The sequence below is a fragment of the Ursus arctos genome, unplaced genomic scaffold (assembly GCF_023065955.2).
Source record: "Ursus arctos isolate Adak ecotype North America unplaced genomic scaffold, UrsArc2.0 scaffold_14, whole genome shotgun sequence".
Taxonomy (NCBI): domain Eukaryota; kingdom Metazoa; phylum Chordata; class Mammalia; order Carnivora; family Ursidae; genus Ursus; species Ursus arctos.
This window is the reverse complement of record NW_026622808.1, coordinates 64,410,077-64,431,794: the sequence shown is the minus strand read 5'-3', so window position 1 is coordinate 64,431,794 and position 21,718 is coordinate 64,410,077. Positions and strand designations below refer to the sequence as shown.

Sequence of the window (21,718 nt, the reverse complement as noted above, 5' to 3'; positions counted from 1 at the left end):
ACCCGTCAGATTTCTTTCTGGTCACCGGCCTCCAAGGACCCCTCTCTTTCTTCTGTGCCTAAGCCCCCAAGACTGAATATCGTTTGCCCCATCCTAGGGTTGCAGAGTACAGCCCATGGGGATTTTTGGCTCCATGAATGGTGGCTCCATCCCAGCCATTCCCTGAAAGCAGCTGCAGCAGACACCCAGAGCCCAGGGTCTCACCAGCCCTAGCTCCTCATTCACCAAGCAGAGGCCTGGGGAAGGGGAGTCCTTCTGGTCAGGCCCTCCCTGCCCCCACCCCCATGGGAGCCCATCTTCTGTCTTCCTGTGAGCAGTGCATTTGGCTTTTTATAAAGCCAATAAATAAATAAGCAAGCGAGCATGATTAATTGATGGCATGGAACGGACCAAGGCGCTGGAGTCAGGTGGCCAAGCTTCCTGGTGGAGCTAGGCTTTTCAGCGACCTGGGGCCAGAGCCAAGGAGGGGAAGCCTGCTTTGAGGAGGTGCTCTCAGTGTGCCTGGGGTTTTTGCCTTTCTCCTCAGGCACGGCCTCTTCCTGGTCTCCTCCAGGCCTTAGGCCTGAGACGCTGGAGGCTTGGGCCCAACAGGTGCCCTTGCCCTACTGGAGTCCTTTATCAGGGTCTGAGTGTCCTCCTGCTAAACTCCCTAGGATTGGTCCAGCCAGCCCCCTCCCCCAAAGCTAGGTCTCCCCAAATGCCCGCTCCATACCTCAATTCACCCCAAACTGTATGACCCCAACCACAGGTTTCAGTTGTGCAGGGAAGGCTTGGGACATCCTGACCCCAGGGTGGAAGGGTGGGAGGGGTCCCTCCAAGGGCCAAGCTAAAGGTGGGGATGGGGCGGAGTAAGGGGCTGCTGCCACTAGAGGTACCTGGAGATGGCACCCAAGGCAGAGGCTGCAGACCCCTCCCTCTCCCCCCACCGCCCGGGCCGAGGCCGACCCACACGTGCGCGTGCAGGAGGGCACAGGCGGGACGGCGCGCTCCGGGTCCCGCGGGGCGCTTTCCGTGCGGAGTTTGGGGAGGGCCGAGGGGGAGCGCGCGGGGGAGGAGGGAGCGGGGAGGGGAGGGAGGAAGGGAGGGAGGCGGGCAGAGCGCAGTGCAGCGGTGGCAGAGGCGGCGGCGGAGGGAGGGAGGCAGGCGGGCGGCGGCGGGGCCGCGGGGCGAGGCGAGCGCGGGGCAGCCGCGGCAGAGGAGCCGCAGCCGCAGCGGGGCCGGGCCGGGCCGGGCCAGGCGCGCACCAGTGGCGGCGGCAGCGGCAGCGGCAGCGGCAGCATCTCGCTCGCGGAACCGGCGCAGGTGAGGCAGGGGCGGCCGGGCCCGGGGCTCTGGGCCTCCTCCCCTCTCCTTCGGTCTGTGTCTCCCTCTCAGCCGGCTTCCTTTCCAAACGCGCTCGACCCCAGGAACCCCCGGCGGGCCAGAGTCCGAGCTTAAGCCGGAGCGCGTCCTGGGTCCCCTCGCTTCGCGGAGGCACGCGCCTTGTCAGCAGTGACCTTGAGCGGGCACGGAGCGGCGGGCGGGGCGGGCCGGGGTGGGCCGGGGTGGGCGCCTGCGGACCCGCGCCTGAGGGCGCTGGGAGGGGGCGCACCGCGCGCCTGTCGCTCGCAAACTTTCCGGGCTCAGAACAGCCCCGAAGCTGGGGGCGTCCAGAGCGCTAGAACCTCCCCCCCCATTTCCTCCTTCTCAGCTGGCTCTGACTTCTCTGCCTGGCGTCCCCCCAGTATAGGGGGCCCCCTTTCTCCAGGCCCCGAGTCCTGCAGGCAGGGTAAATGACCGGAGCTATGGACGTTGACCCTGGGCTAGGGGCTTCTACCCTCCCCAAAGGCGGTTTCTGTCCTAGCTTCTGAGAGCCAAAGTGCAGGAGGACCCTCCACCAGGTGCTCTCTGCAGCTCTCTCCTCGCATTTTTCTGGCTTCCCACAGCCCTTCTCCAAGCAGACGCTGGCAGTACCCCACCTGGTGACACAAGAGCTCCGAAGCCCCACACTCGGGTTCTCAGATCCGCAGCTTGATTTTTCAGCCCAGCTTCAGGAGCTCCTTCAGAAAATGGGTGGAGAAGGTATCCCCCCACCCTGGCCCCCATGGTGGATCAGGGTGTTCTTGGACGCCTGGGCTCACCCAGGCTCTGGTCACCCTGAAGCCCTGTGGTCTGCGGAGGAGGACATGTCCTGGAAATGGAGTATATCCTAGCCTCCTAGAGCATTAGCCTTGGAAAAGGGAAGTGAGGCTCAGAGAGGTTGACCCAGGCCCAAGGTCACACAGCCAGACCAGGAGGAGCAAGAACTGGGCTTCCTTATATTGGGTTGGGGAGGGATGGAGAGGACTCCTGCTCGGTTTTACCCCTGCCAGCGATTTGAGCTCTGGGACACTGTCTTACTGGCTGTGTGACCTCTGGCAAGTCATTTCCCCACTCTGACTCACTTCCTATGTGTGAAACGGGAGTAGCTACTTCATAGGGCTGTTCTGATGGCTGAGTTAATGTTCTTGAAGTTCTTATCATCATGTCTGGTGCATGGTCTGTATCCAAGTATTTTTGGCTACCAACATGTGAAATTTCCTTTCTGAGCCTGGAAGGGCAGAAGTAATTCCCATTCTCTTCCTTCTGCTTCTGGCATCTAGATTTAGGTGACTTCTCCCCTGTGCCTATGTCAGGTGCTGGTAGGCAGCACCTGCTGGAACCCTGAGCATCTGTACTTTATATGCAGTGTTTGGTGGAGGCAAGTGTCTCGGCACCCTCAAGAGCCCACTGGACCCACTGGTTGTGGTTACTTGCATGGGGGAAATCAATCCCTAGTTTCTAGCTGGGAAATGGAAACAGGGACCTGCTGCAGCCCTAGGAAGAGACAACCCCTCGCCACAGTCTCACAGGAAGACCATCATCCTCACCTCCTCCATCTGACCGAATTTTCTCCCTACCTCTGTGACATGTCATTCCTTCCCCAGATATACTACTAGCAATGGGAGGGAGTGCATTCATTCATTCATTCATTCACTCATTCAGTCACTGAGCCTTGATTCATGCCTTCTCTGAGTCAAGAGGTGCTTGGAAATGCAGAGAAATCAGCCATATCTAGCAGTTATGAAGCTCCTACCAGGCAGCAGGCACTTGCTAGGCATGGGAGAAACATTCATTTGATACATTTTTATTAAGTACTTAATATGTACTTAGCACTGCTAATGTGGCAGGGACAAGCTGGTAAATAAAATAGACCTGGTCCTGACTGTCAAAGGTGGCCATATAAATTGTCATCCAAACGGAAACTCTTTTGAGAAGGGGAGAGGGCATTATTAATAATAACTCCAGGACCACAGGCATAAATCAGGACTGTCCAGCCAAACTGGGATGTGTGGCCATTCTGTGACCCCATATTTATACACCAGTATTCAGGAAGAACTGTTAATATTTTTTGAGCTTGCTTTTTGCCAGGCTCTATGCTAAGCCCTTTAGGGTGATCATCAGACTGAAGCCTCACAATGCTGTGAAGCTGGTGTTACCATCTGCATGCAGCTGGTCAGCGTTGGCGCTGGGATCTCCTCTGCTACTTAGCTTCTGGATGGCCATGCCTCAGAGATGGGCGAGACGCAGGGCCCGAGGGCACACTCTCGCCCTCTGAAAGAGGTGTACCGATGAGTGTCAGGCAGGAGCATAAATGCCCTAATAGACGTGCTGTGGGGGCAGATGGAGGCACAGATTCTGCCTGGAAACGTCAGAGGCAGCTTCCCAGAGGAGAGGACCTTTGAGCCGGACCTTGAAACATGAGTTAGGATTTTGGCAGACCGTGCAGGCTGGGGGGAGGGCAGTCCAGGCCCAGATTGCTAACGCTTGGAGATGGGGGTGTGTGCACTGTTGGGGGATGCCACCCCAAAATAGGCCTGGATCCAGTTGTGACAGGACAATAGTTAGGTCTGAAACGTGGCGGCAGCCAGTGAAGATTAAACCCGGAGTGTTGTATGTGGTGCGTGATGAGCTCTGCATCTTCGAAGGTTGCTCTGAAGATGTGACTGTCTTAGAGGAGGGGAGCAGAGAGAATTTGCGGGGCTTGATTTTCCTTTGACAAGAATTGTCTGTAAGCTGATCTATACTATAGATTGCCTGCAGGATCAGGGAAATCGTTTTGTTGTATAGAATCACTGCAGAAGAAATTTACCAGCCTCTGTAGCATTAAAAAGTTTTCTGCAAGCGAAGCAATTGTCAACAAGAGAAATATTAACCTACTTAAAAGAGACGGTTTTTAGAAGCATCACTTGCAAAAAAAGGAATATGCTTAGTACAAGTAATAAGTGAAATCTTTCCTATTTGTAAAATCAAATCCAAAAAGCTTCAACTTCCTCCACTCTTCCTTCCTCTCCATGTCACCTCTGTCACCATATAAATCGGAGGGTGATAAAACAGTATTTCTTTAGTAATGTCTTATTTCTCCGACTTTCAGTAATTCATACTGGCCTACTCTCCTCCCTTCACAATGAAGTGGAATTATTAAAACTTTATGGTATCTAAGAATTTGAATCCATTAGTAGAAAACAAAAAAAGGGGGGGATCATTACTGGGGCTTTGGGGTTGGAAAATCAGGCTGGAGAGATTTGAGAAGCAGAAGGGAACCTGAAGGAAGGTTGGGAAGGAGAAAGGCACAGGGCCAGCTTCATGGGCGCATGACCTATGCAGTCACACAGAGTCCTGTGTTGAGAAGGACCCCTGCACTTGATTTAAAGCTCGGTGGTCACCATATTGAAATTCTTAATACTTTTGAACAGGGACCCCCCCCCCCCATTTTTATTTTGCACTGAGTCCCACAAATTATGGAGACAGTCCTGGGAGGGAGAGATGGGAGAAGGAAGGCATGGGGAACAGATATGGATGGTGAGAGAGAAAAGGGAGTAACATTTTGAAAGCCCCTGCTATATGCCTGATGCTGTGTGAGAGAGACCATTTTCCTGTATTTCATCTTTAAACTTCATGACACTCCTTCCTATGAGGTAGATGATATTGTCCTTCTTTTTAAATATAGGTTTATTATAATGTACATATGGTGAGGCCAATAGGTCGGAAGCAACGGCCCTAGAAAAGGCAGCTTGTTTCCGTTCCCAAGATGAGGAGCCAGACCACAGCACAAGGGAAGGCCCGGGTTCAGTCAGCAGGCAGAGGGAGGCGAGAAGAAAGCATGGACAGGAGACTCGAATGTGGTTTCCATGGGAAGGAACAGGCAAGGCACGGTAAACAGGTTTAGGCTTGGCTCTGGGACATAGAGACTGGCCCTAGTTGTCTGGTACCTGGCCCTGGAATGATGAGGGCAGAGGAATAGTGCCCCGGAGTGCCAGAGCTCCATAAAGAGGATGGTGGGAGGCTGCCCATGCTTTCCCTGCTCCTTCCTGCTTGTCCTCACCCCAGCAGGTCATAGAACTTTAAAGCTAGCATACCCCTTGAGAAGTAACTGGGCCAACTCCTTGATTTTATAGAAAAAGTGAAAAGATAGGTCCAGAGAGGAAAAGTGACTTCTTCAAGGTCATACAGCATTTTAAGGCAGCTGAACTAGACCTAGAATTCATGTCTCCTGCTACTCAAACCACTACTTAGTTATTTTTTTTTCTCTAGAGCTGAGTTCTATATAAGCTAGATCCACCAGACTGAACATGTTAAAGCCTGAGTTCCTTCTCTTTTAATGAATATCCTATTCCCAGTACATCTGGAACATAGGAGATGTTCAAAATATGATTGTATCAGTTTCCTAGGATTGCCAAAACAAATTACCACAAACTAGGAGGCTTAAAACAAACGTTTCGTCTCTCAGGTCTGGAGGCTAATAGTCTAAAATCAGGGTACCAGCAGGGCCACACTCCATCTGCAACCTGTAGAGAAGAATCCTTCCTCAATTCTTCCCAGCCTCTGATGGTAACAGACAATCTTTGCTGTTCCTTAGCTTGTAAATACATCACTCCAGTTTCTACCTCTGTTTTTACACAGCTGTCTGTCTCTATTTCCAAATCTTTCTCCCCTTATAAGGATACTAGTCATTTTGGAATAGGGCCCACCCTCATTGAGTCTGACCTCATCTAAAGTTGATTACATCTGTAAAGACCCTATTTCTCAATAAGGTCTCATTCACATGTACCGGGGGTTAGGACTCCAACATGTCTCTTGGGAGGACACAATTCCATGCACAACAACAATGAACCAAGGAGTGAGTGAACGTTTATGATTTCAGGCAAGAACGCGTTCCCCTTTCCCCCAAAGTTCACCCCAGTACTGAGGAATCAAAAAGAGAAAACAACAGCTGTGCAGTCCACATTTAGAAAATAGTCCAAGTGCACACAAGAGCATCTACCATTTGAGCCAGCCTGCTGAGCTTACAGCCCCGGTGCCTTCGCTTTCTAATCGCGTCTGTGTGATCTTGGGTGTGGGGCTTCAACAGCCTCTATTTCCTCATATGCAAAACAAGATACTAAAAGCACCTGCCTCATGGGGACTTTTGTGAAGAATGACAAGAATTAAGACCAGTAAAGTTCTTGGAACAGTGCCTGGCACACAGTAGGTACTTTCTTGATGGCAGTGATCCCTACCATCATCACCATCTTGTCATTTATAGAGCACTTTTCACCTATCTTTCTATCTTTCCATCTTCACAGCAAACCTATAATATGGCTTGATAAATATCAGCTTCCTTTCCCCATATGGTGATTACTCATTGATGAAGCCACATCTCAAACCCAGTCCCGCGTTTCTAGTTGCAAGCTGGCCTCACTGCATGGCGCCCACTGGGTAGCAGGAAGCCTGCTGGTGTGGAGACGTTTCTAATGGATCCTTCCTGGTTTCATGGGGCCAGGATGTCGGAGAGCAGTGATGTGTTATGCCCTGGTAGGGGAGGGCAAGAAGGGGAAGGGGGCAGTGCCCAAAGGCCTCCACCCCAGCGTCTGTTGCCCAACTGCCACTACACTTTCTGGACACATAGTAGATGGTTAATAAATGTGTGTTGGACGAGTGGATTTCTTATACAACCCAAATAGTCACAACCCCCCGACAGCAACAACAAAAGCCTGGGATGAGGGCATCGTGCCAAGCAGTGATTACAATCCACCAAAACTCATAGGTGGGCCATCAGTGTGTGAGCAACTTGAAAAATGCTTCTGATGCTGTTTGAGGAAATGAACTGTTGAGGTGAATGTCCAGTAGTCATAACATAGTGCTGGCTGGGTTGTGAGGGCAGGGGTGTAAAGAGGGTCCAACATGTAGATGGGATATAAGAGGCACAGTGTACAATGAACTGGCATTGGACAGAGATGCCATGTTGAATGGAATCTCCCAAACATTGCCATCAGGAGTAGGTAAGAACATGAGGCCTGGAAAGTTCTCAGCAAATCCGTGCAAAGAGCAACCAGCTGAATTCTGAAATAACTGAATGTTTTTATTGGCGCTGACTCACAGTCGACTGTTTGTTCAGTAACGTAATGATGGTTAAGAGTGCCTAGGAACAAATTCTGGACAGACCTCTTACTAGCTGTGTGACTTTGGGCAAGTGGCTTAACTTCTCTGTGCCTCAGTTCCCTCAGCAGTAAAAGAAAGAAAATAAAAGTAGTGCGTAGGACTGGTTTAAGAATTAAGATTTGTAAAGTGTTTAGCAAAGAGCCTGGATCATAAATACCTCCCTCCCTTGCCCTCTTCATCCTCTCCCTCTTTCTCTGCTCCCTCTTCTTTTTAATGTAGGAATTTGGTTAGTCATTAGTGATAAAGAAGTATTTCCAGCTCCTACTCTCTCGGCACATAATAAACTTCCTTGCCTGTTTTGTTATTAGTTATAGCTGTGTGTCTTGCTTTGGCCAATGAATTTTGAGAAGAAGTGACAGTTGTCATTTCTGGGTGGGGGCTTTATTAACCAGCATACTGTTGGCCACTTTCCCCTGTTCCTCCCTTGGCAGTTGAAGCAGCATGGAGATGTAGCCTCCCTTAATCCAATTTCTGAGAATGATAGCCCCAGGCCAGCCCATAATGTGCCTATAGCATCAGTGAAAAGACCATGCTTTTAGTGCTGGCACTTTGGGCCTCTTTGTTACTGCAGCATAAGCTGGCCCATCCTGACTTGGCATAGATGGACCTTTCCAATTTCACCCTGGCCTTATCTGTCCCCACATGTGCCCCACATTCTTCTGGACAAGTTCACGGCATGCTCACACAGATGCTAGCACATCTCCAGGTCTTTACTCATGTTCTGCCTAGAAATGAGGCATCCCCCAGGAAATCATGTCCCTTGACGAGTGGCTGGGTTGGAGCATGACAAGTGCATGGGGGAAGAGGGAAGAATTGGGCTTGTTCTGTGAGGCACAGAAGGCAGCGTTAGAACTAAGAGTGAGATTCTTGTTCAATGTGAAAGAACTCTAGTCATTAGAGTTTGGCCTGGCATAATAGTGAGCTCACCACACCAGCAAATGTTCAAGCAGACAGAGCAGGTTCCAAGTTAGCAGAACTAGCACAAACTCTCCAATCCTGTCACATGTGACTTTAGGTGAGATTGCCCAAAGAAGGTGGATCTTAGCTTCAATTCTTTCTATATTTTTCTCTTTCAAAATAAAAATAGCTTTTACCCATGAATTATAGACGTGTTACATAATGATTATAGAAAATGCAAGTGATATTGAAAAGCATAAACTAAAACATAGGGGCGCCTGGGTGGCTCAGTCCATTAAGCATCTGCTTTCATCTCAGGTCATGATCCCAGGGTCCTGGGATCGAGCCCCACATCGGGCTCCCCACTCAGCAGGGAGCCTGCTGCTCCTTCTCCCTCTCCCCCTACTTGTGCTCACTCTCTCCCTCTTTTTCTCTGTCAAATAAATAAATAAAATCTTTTAAAAAAGTAAAACATAAGATTCCATTAAAAAGAGCTAATCTGCACTAATATTTTGCCAAATGTCTTTCCAGACATTTCTCTATGATTGGTAAGTAAATAGTAGGGTGTTTTTTTTTTTTTTTTGTACCTCTCTCTCACTCAGTAATAGAATAAATATATTCCTCCTTCATCTTTTATAAGTGGCTCTGTCCTAATTTATTTAATGGATCCCTTCCTGATGGGCACTCAGGTTGTGTCCAGAATTTTGCTATTATAGGCAACACTATGATGAACATTCTGGTATGTGGACCCCTGGGCATGCAGCCGGCCATCTCCTGAGGATGAATTCCTGAATGGAGTCACTGAATTAGGTGAAACTGTTCGGAATGAAAGAAGAGAAGAGAACTGTGGTATGGTCAGATAGAGAAATCATTTCTAACAGCAGCCTGCAAAGGGTTGAAGGAAGAGATGAATGGGAGATTGCAACCGGGCTGGAAATTTGGAGGGAGGGGACGGGTTTAGATGAGCCATCCCTCAGGCAAAGGCCAAATGCAGATGACAGCTATGATTTAGGTAGGGCCAGGCAATTACAAGCACTTTCCTGTGCACAGTCCCATTCAAGCCTCTCCACCACCTTGTGAGGAAGGTCTCTGTCCCATTTTACAGAGGAGCAAAGTGAGGCCTGGAAAGGATGTGGCAAAAGGACCTGTTGTCTTCATTTATAGTATGTGGGCTCCAGACCTTTCCTTTGCACACATCCTGGGCTAGCTCTTGCTTCCAGACTTTGCAGATGCCAGCACGTCTGACTGGCCAACTCTTTCTCACTCTTTAAAAGGAAGACTGGTCAAATGTGACTTCTTTGTGAAACTTTTCCTCAGGGCGCCCCACCCACCCCACCCTAGAGCATTAACTATTGTGTATTAATTGCTGAACCAGGGAGATTGTGTTTGGTTTCAATGAATTGGATTCCCTGACTCAACTGGCAAACTGTAAGACCCTTTCTTATCTCACATAATCAAAAGCTCTGCAGGTGGGTAATTGGGGGCTCATCCATACCAAAGTATCCTATGGTCTTTCTCCTCTGCCATAATCAGCCAGGAGGAGCTCCCTTGTCCTGAGGTTCCCTGGGGATGTCACAGTGCCCCTCAGACAAAAGACAGAGGGCATCTCTGTGCTTCTTTTATCAGGTAGGAATTCTTTCCCCCCCGAAGCCCCCAGCTGATTCCCTCTTATGTCTCATTGGCTGGAATTGGGTCACATACCATGCCTAAACCAGTCACAGCCAAGGGAATGGGACCAGAAGCTTAATAGGTCCAGGACTTAGCTCTGAAGCTGTCAATTGGGGGCATAGTCAGGGCTCTACCAGCCAAGAAGGAGGAGGGAATGGCCACTGGGGAAGCAGCCCCCAGAGTCTGCACAACTGTGCGCTCACTCTCCTGGCTCCCCCGCTAGGCTGGAAGCTGTGAGAGGACAGGGCATTGGGGTTTATCCCTTCCCATGCCCTTCGCAGGCTTGCACGGGGCTTCGAAATGGTAGATATTGAGGAAGATACTGGTTGAATGAATGATTGAAATAAATCAGTAGGTGTTTCTGGAGACTCCATCAGACTCTGAGATTTTAGGATTCTCTGTGCACCAGCAGTGCCAATGCTCTGTCAATTTGGAGGGTGGATTTGGTATTTTGGAGAATAGCTTTGCCCTCAAAGATATTGTAGTACTGTTGTGGAGAAGACACTTGAACCTAAAAAAGATGTGGATTTAGGGCCTGGATTCTGGCGTAGGCTGGACATGCCATGGGAGGTAAATGCCTCCATAGATGCCCAAAGAAGTAGGATGAGGCCCATTAGGGAGGAGATACCCTGGAAGGCAGAGGTGGGCAGTGGAGAAAAACATTTGTGTACTCAGAGAGTAGATGTGAGCATGATGGATTTGAGGCAGGGAAGGCATCCACTAGGCCTGAATGGGACTCACTCTTGAGGACCTACTGCGTGTAGGTCATCCTACTTGGATTTATTTTGTCTTGTCTTTCCTGTGCCTCTATAAAGTGGTTCATGCTCTCCCCATTTTGTAGGTGGGGAAGCTAAGGCTCAGAGGGCGAGGTTGCTTGCCCAACATGACAGAGCCAGGAAGTGGTGGAGTTTGTCTGAGAAAGCAAATCCATTCTGAAAAACTGGCTCCCTTCTACAAAGGGGCCATGATGGCCCACTGAGGACCAGTGGAGTGAATGGGAACGGGAGCCTGAAACTGACAGAAGGGCCTAGAATAAGGCTTGGTGCCGTGAAAATGCAGGCAAACACCCCAATAGAGGAATTGAATTTATAGGATTCCGGTGGGCTTGAGGAGGCACTGCCTTTAGCATCAGGCCTGACTTCAAATCCTCGATCTGCCAGTTAATAGCTATGACCTTGGGCAGGACACCTCACTTCACTATACGTCAGTTTGTCCATCTATAAAATGATGGTAATAATTAAATGTGTGCCCAGTGCCTGGCAGGCATATAATAAGAATTTAATAAATGGAGCTATTTTAATTATCAGTATGGTTGTTGCTGTTGTTTAGAACTTGGTGGATAACTCACCAGAGCTAGAGGTGACTCCCTTGGTGTAGGGGTCCTGGGTTCTAGTTCTGCCTTGGTCACTACCTCCACATTTAACCTTGACTTCATCCTTCCCCATCATCCTGGCTCTCCAGGGTCGGTCTGTAAACTAAGAAGGTTGGGTTAGTTGACTTCTAGCATCCTCCCTCATTCTAAACTCTGCACTTGTGTGAAGTGGAAGGGGGGGGCTGCGATGACAAATGGGATCAGAAAGAAGTGAGGGGGTGTCTGGGACTGACTTTGTACTGGGGAAACAAAGGAAGGGAAGGGCAGAGGATAGAAGGAAGAGCAAGGAGGACAGCAAGGACTAGGCAGGTGTGCAAACCCCGGGCTGGGCAATGTAGAGGTGGGCACATGGGTGAATGGCTAAAACCAAATGAGGCAGGAATGTGTTGGGAAGAGCTGCACCTGACACCTGCCCTCCTTGTGGGAGAATCAGAGGTAGAGGAGTCAATCACGGCTCTTCCTGATGCTTAATACCTGGGGGCCGGGCTTTGAAGAGTGTGTGTTCAAAGACTAAAATTGAATTTCTCCAAAGTTTGCAGGAACACTGCAATTATGCCTGAGAACATGTCTATGAAATCCCCTTGAAATCTATTTTTAGGTACAAGGTTTTATAACCAGAGTCAGAAATTGAGTGGAAGTGTGTGGGAGGCTGACCCTGGACAGTTTCCATGTCTGAGAGGAGGGGAAAGAGTATTTTTAACTGCAAACACCGTGTGTCCGAGGGTGAGGCTGGGGAGGAGGCAGCCTCACCACTTTGGGTTTCTCACCCACTGCCATGTTAAGACGGGAGCTGTCTTTGACAGAAGTTGTTCAAGTTCCTTACTCGGAGTGGGTGGCTGAGGGCCGCGGATGGAGCGGGGGAACTTGTCTGGGACTTTTGTATATTGGAACAGAGATATCTGAGACTTCCTTTGCCAGAGACTCCTTCACATCCATCTTGTACCGTTGTCACAGAGCCCGGGCAGCTTTGTCTGGCTGGAGACTTTTCTCTTGCACTGCTGTATCTGTTAGCTGTTACTACATAACAAACTGCCCAAAACTTGGTGCCTTAAAGCAGTAAATTCATATTATTTCTGGAAAATCTGCAGGATACCTGGGTGGTGCTTCTGGTCCTGGCTGGACTTCCTCCCATATCTGTGGTCTGCCATTGGTTATACAGGGGACTCGGTTGATCCTGGTGGGCTCTCTCCCATGTGTGGCGGTCGGCTGACTCTGGGCTGGCCTAGGGATGGCTCATCCCTCCTCCCTGCAGTGTCTCATCCTCCAGCAGCTCTCCTGGATTCATTCACATGGCAGTGTCAGGGCTATGAGAGACAGAGCAGAAGCACACAAGGACTCTTGAGATCTAAGCCCAGGACTGGCACAGTGTCACTACCAGCACATTCTGTTGGTTAAAGCAAGTCACGGGGTCACCCCAAATTCAAGGAGTGGGGAAATATGATGACACCTCTTGATGGCAAAGGCACCCTGGAAAGGGTTTTCATCCAGGCAGACTTTTAACTGGGGCCCTCAATGCCTTCAATTTACACCACCATCGGCACCAGGGTTGGCTTCCAGGGCTGTCACAATGGGTGACCCTGCTTCCTAAAGTCTTCTGGCCCCCAGGGTTCCCTCGCTGTGCAAAGAGTTTTCCACAAGAGTCCTCCTATCTGTGGAATCAGAAAAATGGATGCCCCCCCCAAACATAGAGAGGTCAGTTTTCACTCATGAGACTGGCAGGAAAATGTTTGACGTCCTTGTATTGGCAAGAGCATGGGGGAAAGTAGGTGGCATAGACAGTGCCTAGCAGAGTTTTCATGCCCTGGCCCATCGAGGGAACAATGCTGCAGTATCTGTTAGCATTAAACACGCATGTGAGGGTTACATACATGGTGGTATGACCAGCTCGTGCAATTACTACTCAGCAGTAAAAACGAATGAACTGTTGATAACACTCAAACAGCTGGATGAACCTGAAGGAGTGAAAAAGGCCAGTCCCCAAACTGTACATACTGCATGATTCCATTTGGGTAACGTTAGTGAAATGACATAGAGACAGAGCACAGGTTAGGGTTGCCAGGGGTTGGGGATGAGGAGATGGGCACATAGCCATAAAGAGGGGAAGAAGGGAGTCTTGTGGTAATGGGACAGTTGAGTGTCTTTGTGGTGGTGGTGTTTACACAGGGGTACATGTCATAAAATTGCATAGAGCTACACATGCATGTGTACACGTGCACACCCACACAGGTGCCTGTGTAACTGGTGTGATCTGAATAAGCTCTGTGGATTGCACCAGTGCCCATTTCTTGGTTTTGATATTGTACTTGATTTATGCAAGATTTTGACTTTGGGGGAGGCTAGGGGAACGGACCCTGGGTCTTCCCTGCACATTTCCTTGTAACCTCCTGTGAATCTATAATGATTTCTAAATAAAAAGTTAAAAATAAATACCCAGACTCCCTGGCCTGGCCAATGCACACTATTGCTCGTGTCTACCATACAGACATGGTCTCCTGCCTCTGGAGGCTTATGCAGATGGTCACTGACACTGTTTGATATCAAATCATCAGAAACAACCTGGTAACAACCCAAATGTATCCTTTCACTTAATAATCATTTGCTGAGTGCCTACTGTGTGCCAAGCACTATACCAGGCTCCGGGGATAGAACCGTGAACAAAATAGCCCAAGTCCTTGCCCATGTGGGGTTCATGTTCTAGTGATCGTGCCGCAACAGGGGGCTGGTTAAATAAACCGCAGAGTAGCTACACCAAGGAATTCTATGGAACAGAAACAAACAAGGTAGATCCATGTCTCTGTGTATTAATATGGTTCTATCTCCAGAGTATATCACTGGGAAAAAAGAGCAAGAAGCAGAATCAGGCATTTACTTGAAAAGGAATGAAGAACCACGGTCAAGTAAAGGAAGGGCCAAGCTTTGGTGTACACTTTGCTGACTTTTAAGCGAGCCCAGCTCCCTAGACCATAATGCCCATGAGGGCAGGGAGTTGTGGCTATGTTGTTCCTTGCAGTCCCCCCACCCTAGAGCAGACCTGGCCATTGGGAGGCGCTTAGATATCTTTCTGTGGAAGGAAAAAGTGAATTGGACCCATTTATGGGTTGGCCAATGACAACATGCAGCATGAGGTCCTTCACAGTGATGTATTGGCTTTATCCCCCAAGAGAGCCGTGAAGTGTTGCTTGAATACCCTTGACTTTGAGGATACCACGTATTTTCCTTCCAACTTTGTCATCACCAGCACATTTCCCACCCTGGGAAGCCGCAATCACCAAGGCTTAGGTCTTACCTGTCCACACCGACTGTTGGTTGTGTGGTGATTTCACTGTTTTGTGGTTTGTGATACAGCATGTCAGGATCACCTGCCTGCGTTGTCTCATTTAATCCTCCTCTCAGTCCTGTTTGGGGGAAAACGGATGTTCCTAACAATTTCTGTCTGATCTCAGGCCCCAGCCCTCCTTGTCGATGTTGAGGCACACAGTGATAGATGGCTGGAAGCAGAAGAGCCTGTCGTGGGACACAGAGAAATTCCCTGGAGCCTGCTGAGTGCCTCAGGGGGCTCATATGTGTTCTCTTGTCTCTCTGCGCCCCATGCGGCCCCTTAGGGAATCCACCATGTGTTCCAGGGTCCATGGGGTAGACCCCTCCCTCTCAGTTGCGGAGCTCCTGTAGCCCGCGGTGTCTCTTCATCTCGGCAACCCCCGAGTGTGGCTTAGAACAGAACACAGAACAGACCCTTGGGGACTGTTTGCTGAGTTGATCTGAGTTGAGATTTTTTTTAAAGGCAAGTGCTAAATTTACAATCACAACACTTGTACAACACTTAGCTTTTAAGAAAAAAGAGTGTGTTCGTCTTTAAACCATGGGATAGTTTCTGTGGTAGGACGACCTAACCAGCAAGGACACTAAGATTCAAAGCAGTTCACTCATTCACTCACTCATTAGTCCGTTCGTTCCCTAAATATGTCTTGAGGGCCTGGTTTGAGCCTGTGATTGGTCCTGGACGTGTCGCTTTGACCCATCACCATCCTCAGAATAAAGAAGCAGACGTGCAATATATTTAGCCTTCCCCAGGAACCTGCGTCCTGGGGGTCCACAGCACACAAGTTGCTGTGATGCCTTGCTGTCCCTGTTAGAGGACTGCAAACCATCCTTCTGAGTGCTGGGCAAGATGATATAACATGAAGATGCTCTTGGGGTCATGGAGGGAATTATTTCAGATTCAGGGATTCCCCCAGGACCATGGGCATCCAGAAGCAATGATCATGACCTCGACATGTCCCCTCATTCATTTCCTGCTGGGTCCTTGTGAACATTTATTACCCTGCTGCAGAAAAAGGCTGCGAGGCCAGATGACTTGTCTGTAGCCAGTGAGCCTCGGCGCCCACAAAGCAGAAATTAATGAATGACGGTTGGAGAGAGAGGCAAGGAATAGGACAGCAGCTATTTTAGGCTCCCTACGCCAAAGCAGATCCTAGTGCCTGCATCTGTCTGTTAACTCTGTCCGCCCTTGGAGCAGAAATCAAAATCATGCTGGCTTGGTTTTTGTTTGCTCGCCAACTCCAAGCTCCTCAAGTTTGTATGTCTTGTAAAAATCTGCAGATTTTGAATTAATAAAAAGAAACTGTGAAAACTGATTCTCGCTCGCTCTCTTTCTGACTGTAATAGGATTCATCAAAATCTTTGCAGAGCCAACCAATATAATACACTCAGGTCAAACTGCCAGAGTTCACGTCTTGCCTTCTCCACTTTCTCCCACTTGACCTCTCTGGACTTTCGTTTTCTCAACTGTAATGTGGAGATCAGAAGGTAGCACTGTTGGAGATTAAGGGAGACACTGTATGGAAAAGTTCCCAATACCTGTAACCCCATCATTGATGGCAGACCCCTTATATATAAAGAAAACCATTACTCCCTATTCTTCATAGGAAGACTATGATCTTGGGGTATCGGTTTGGATGTGAGCTGCTGTGTGACCCTGGGGAATTTAACATTTCTGGGCTCATGCACTTGAGGTGTAGAAGGTTGGAAAATTTCCATCATTCTGCCTCAGTGTCCAGGTCTGGGACAGAGGAATGGAAATATAATATTCATTGATTATCAGATGTTTGCTGAGCACCTCCTAAGTGCAGTCACTTGGAAACTGTGCAGACCTGCTGGTGACTTCTGGTGCTGGCCTTTGGTGCTGGGCCCATGCATCATGGAAGGGGACCTGTATTTAGTGTAGTTCTCTGAAAAGCAGCAGTTCGTTTTCATGGATAAACCTGAGCACTTCCCCTCCTGCTGTTTGACTGTCAGGCCCCAGGTAGACAGGCATGGAGGACAAGGAGACATGAAACTGGATGCTAATCGTACAGGCTGTCGGGGTGAAGCCGGAGGGCCCTACAGTGCTATCTTGGCGGTGGAACTACAGAACCACAGCTGGAGGCAGCCAAGTGGCCCAGGCCCTCTCCTGGCCAGATGGAGCCTCTGGTTCGGTCCTCCCACAGCTGCTGGGGCATGTGGGGCCTGGAAACCCACGAGGGGAGAGTGGCTTAACAGTCGGGGCCCTGGGATCCCACCTTATGGTATTCATAGCCTGGAATGCTTTCCTTCAAGGTATGATCCAATGTGTGATTATTTATGAACAGTCCTGTAATATAGAGATATCTCTATTCCCATTTTATAGATGAGACCATAAGGCTCCAAGAAGCTAAGGAGCCTCCTGCAAATTTGATTTGCAGCAAATAGCTTGACCAGAACACCCCCCACGGCCTGGGCTACTGCCATTCTTATTTAAAAAGAAATATTCCCTTTTCGACTTGAAAGCATATGGTTAGGAAGAACCAGAGACCCCGAGTACGCCTTCAGGAAGTACCTTCCACATGGATAAAAATTCAGTAAAGATCCAGTACGTACCTGTCGAGCACCTACTGTATGTCCAGTGCTGTACGAGGTATCTGGGCTTCACCAGTGAGTACAGAGTTACTTAATATGTGATTATGGATTGAATTTTAAAAACTTGGTTCAAAAGCTTTTCTAAAATGGGTTTGGACATATTTTAATTCAATCCAGGTGAGAATTATCAGACCATGACCTTTCCCATAATGAAGTGAAGGACTTTCCTCTAGAAGTTGATTTTGTGGTCTTTCTCTCTCTACAGCACTGCTGTAAGCAGGGGGACCCTGGGCCTCATCGAGGCCACATCTCTGTCTCTGGGGGTGGTTCTAAGGAAAGTTGTATGCATCTACCTCACACACTTAATCATCAAAAGGGAGGGAATGTGAAGTTGCCTAACAGATTGAGTGACTAGAGCAAGTAACAAACTTCAGAAGGCTCAGTTTCCTATAAAATCGAAAGAGTAGTACGTTTTGAGATTGAGAGATGATGATACATTTCTGTGTCTATTTATATCTATCTATCCATCCATCCATCCATCCATCCATCCATCCATCTTTCTATCCATCCATCCATCCATCCATCCACCCATCCCTCTTTTAGTTTACACTGGTACAAGTGAGTGCTTAGCAAGTGTCAGCTGTTAAGAGGATGATAGTACAATGTTCCACAGTAACAGTGGCTCACCCTGTGGATTGGATGTTGAGCCTTCTATTCATCTTTTTTTTTATTATGTTATGTTAGTCTCCATACAGTATATCATTAGGTTTTGATGTAGTGTTCCATGATTCATTGTTTGCATATAAAACCCAGGGCTCCATGCAATACGTGCCCTCCTTAATACCCATCACTGGGCTAGCCCATTCCCCCACCCCCTTCCCTCTGAAACCCTCAGTTTGTTTCCCAGAGTCCATAGTCTCTCGTGGTTTTTCTCCCCCTCTGATTCCACCCCCCTTCGTTTTTCCCTTCTCCTAATGTCCTCCATGCTATTCCTTATGTTCCACGTGTAAGTGAAACCATATGATAATTGTCTTTCTCTGCTAGACTTCTTTCACTTATCATAATCCCCTCCAGTTCCATCTATGTCAATGCAAATGGTGGGTGTTCATCCTTTCTGATGGCTGAGTAATATTCCATTGTATATATGGACCACATCTTCTTTATCCATTCATCTGTTGAAGGGCATCTCGGCTCCTTCTACAGTTTGGCTATTGTGGACAATGCTGCTATGAACATTGGGGTGTATGTGCCCCTTCTTTTCACTACATCTGTATCTTTGAGGTAAATACTTAGTGCAATTGCTGGGTCATAGGGTAGCTCTATTCTTAACATTGATCTTAAAGGAAACTCATTTAAGAATCAGGAGTGTATCCTCTTTTGTGTCAATCTCAGATGGTGAACAAAGTCATAGCTGAGACTTAGCTCCCTCCCCGTACGTTTTCTGCTTTGCCCTTTGTTTTTTTTATTATGTTATGTTAATCACCGTACAGTACATCCTTAGTTTTTGATATAGTGTTCCATGCTTCATTGTTTGCGTATAACACCCAGTGCTCCATGCAATACGTGCCCTCCTTAATGAAAATGAAGACTCGTATTCTTTTGACATGAACATCATTTTTGCAGTTTGTACAGAGCTTTGTTTCTGCTCTGCAGCGTGGGGACAGAATCCTCTGTACGTGGGGGTGGAGGGTGAAGGAATGGATTGGTGTGTATGGGTGGGTGGTTGGCCTCCCCTCCATTCAGTTTTGATCTCTGCTGATCTCTGGGACTGGCCTTCTGCTCTCTCTAGGATGCTCTTCCTTCTGTTTGCCCCACCCGCCCTGAGCACCTGCTCTGTTGAGCATCTGGGTCCTGCCCACGCAAAGCCCACCACTGGGTGGAGGTTGTGCAGTAAATACCTTAAAAGCAAGGCAGAGTGTGACAAATAAGGCAGGGCACTAATATCCACCAGGCTCCCTCCATGTGCAGAGTACATCATCTTAGTGGTTTCCCGGCAACTGCATGAGAGTGCTGGTCCACAGCAGGGTTCTCTGGTCTGAGGCAAGAAGGGGGACAGTGGGGAGCTTTCCATAAAACTAAAGAGAAAGGAGGCCTTTTGTCCTGAGATTGCGACTTTCCTACTCTTTCTGTGCTAAAATGGCCTTTCTTCTATGATGCTGAGGCCAGAAGGACATTTTTTAATGTTTGTTATTTGGAACACTAGATTGATTCGTCTAATGGTTTTTTCCTTTGTTGGATTGGTTGGTTTTGTTTTGCTTTTTAATTTTACTGGCCCAGGCCATCCTTCAGTCTGGGAAATCTTTTTTATCACTGAGTTATCTTATTTTGGAAAGGGTTTATCTTATTTAATGTTACTAAGAATTCTGTGAAATAGACATTACTGTTGGCATTGCACAGATGAGAAAATTGAGGTGCAGAGAGGTGGCTCCCCCTGAGTTCATAATGGCAGAGGCCAGTCTCAATCCTAGTCCTGACTCATGCCAAATCCCTGCTTTTCCTCCCACCCCAGCCCAGGGCTACTCCAAGAGAAGCTCAGGGTGATAGACCTAGTAGAATATACTGAGATGTGCACTAGATAACTCAAGGCTTTGTTTTCAATGCTAACCAATGTGTAGATGGTCTTGGATCTCCAAACCTGATATTCCCATGCAGCCCAAAGTGGATCCTCTCTATTAGTCATGGACCTGTCCTCCTTCCCTGCCCCTCATACAAGGTAATGGCAGCGTGAGTGTGGCCCAGGCAGTTTCCACATCAGTACAGTGAAGGGAAAGACTCCCATGATCCCTTCCCTTTGCCTTTTTCAATTGAAGACCACACAGACACTTTCTGAGCTGCATCCCCTTTTCTCCTCACTGCATTTCCATCCTCAGTCAAGTCAGGGTTTCCATCTTGACCATCCAATGCCCAGGATAAATTAATGGCCTGCATTTTGGTGAGTAAGCACTTTGCAGATTTTGTAAAATGACTTTGCTGGTTTGGCTGCTTCTGCTGGCCAACCATAGGTGACCTGGCAAGCGATAAATCATGCTGGTATGCAAGTCTATTTGCCTTAACTCTGTCCCCCTCTGAGAGTGAATTTTCTGTCTCTGGTGGCTCTGTTGGAAGACTCAGGTCATTTAGCATAAACCATCAAGGACAAATTTATAGCTAAGTGGACTCAGACTATTTTCTGAATAAAATGTTTTCCCTTCTGATCTTTAACAGTAGGAATTTGAGGACAAAGGACATACAGGAAGATATCTATGAACAGTAAGACATGCCCATTATTCTAGATTTGGGCTTTCAAGTCAACATTCTGTTGATGGCAGGTGGGCTAGGGGCAGGTGCCACACCTGGGGATTGGGGTGCCCTTCCCAGAATCAGCCACCAAGGCTGTGGCTAGAGATCCACAGAGAATGGCTGACATCTGGCAGCAGGGACAAGCCCTCATTGTTTTCTAGAACTTCACATATCTTGTCTTCTGGGTATTCCTGATAACCCTACGAGGTGGATCAGTGTGCTCTGGACTCCCTCACAATTGGAGAAACAGAGGCTGGAAGAGGAAAGAGGGAAAACACCTGACACCTTCCTCACAGGGGTTGTGGTGAGAATTTAATGAATATCTGACGGGAATAATGATGGTGAATATATATCTGGGCATGTGTGTATATAAAGCTTAACAAGTGCCTGGAACAGAGGATGTATTCCATAAATACTGGCAGTTGACCATTATTAATATTTCTGAAGCCACATAACTAATAACCGGCAGATGTCTTGAGTCCCGGTGACCCTTTTAATCTTCATCATTTTATCACGTAATTCTTTGTTTTTTCACTAAGACTGAAAAGTCTCATTAGAGCAAATTTCCTCTAAAGCTGTTCCCAGAAGACTCTAAAACTGAAGAAAAGCGTTGACCTGAAATGCCATTGGAAAAGCATCTTCTATTTCATTCATTCTGGAGCAGAGGCAGTAAGGCACTCTTTAGCCCACCAAGAGAACACAAGTCAAAAATACTTGAGTACGTGGTATGCACCACATACCGTGCTAAGCGTTTTAGGACTTGTCCTCCTTGATCCTCAACAGCAACACTTTGAGGAAGGTATTTGTATTGTTCCCATTTCACAGGTGAGGAGATTGGGGTGCAGAGGGGTTAATCATCAACCCAAGGCCACCAGGAAGAGGCAGAACAGACTCCCCGAACCCACGCTCTTTATTTCCTGTGGCTTATGTGTATTCGGAAGCCTTCCATGTGGAAGCAGCGTCCCTCTACCACCACTTTGGGCCATGCATAAGAGAGGTCAGCCTCGCCCCCAGATTCTCAGTGCCCTCTGTGCTTTTAGAAGACAGGGCTCCAGCCCTCGCAGCCGTGCCTCTCTACCATCCCAGGCTCCTGTTTGGGCCACATTCTCTGCACCTGGGAAACGAATGTTGTAGGTGGCATGGGCACCA

At 48.4% G+C, this 21,718-nt stretch overlaps 1 protein-coding gene across 1 annotated transcript in view; it reads left to right on the top strand.

Moving 5' to 3' along the window:
- Nucleotides 1-1,214: 1,214 nt before the first annotated feature.
- ATP2B2 (ATPase plasma membrane Ca2+ transporting 2) overlaps nucleotides 1,215-21,718 on the top strand; it is a 365,663-nt gene continuing 345,159 nt past the window's right edge. Inside the window, exon 1 of the mRNA XM_026501360.4 lies at nucleotides 1,215-1,302. The gene's annotated coding sequence lies outside the window, so the exon portion shown is untranslated. The remainder of the gene's footprint in view (nucleotides 1,303-21,718) is intronic.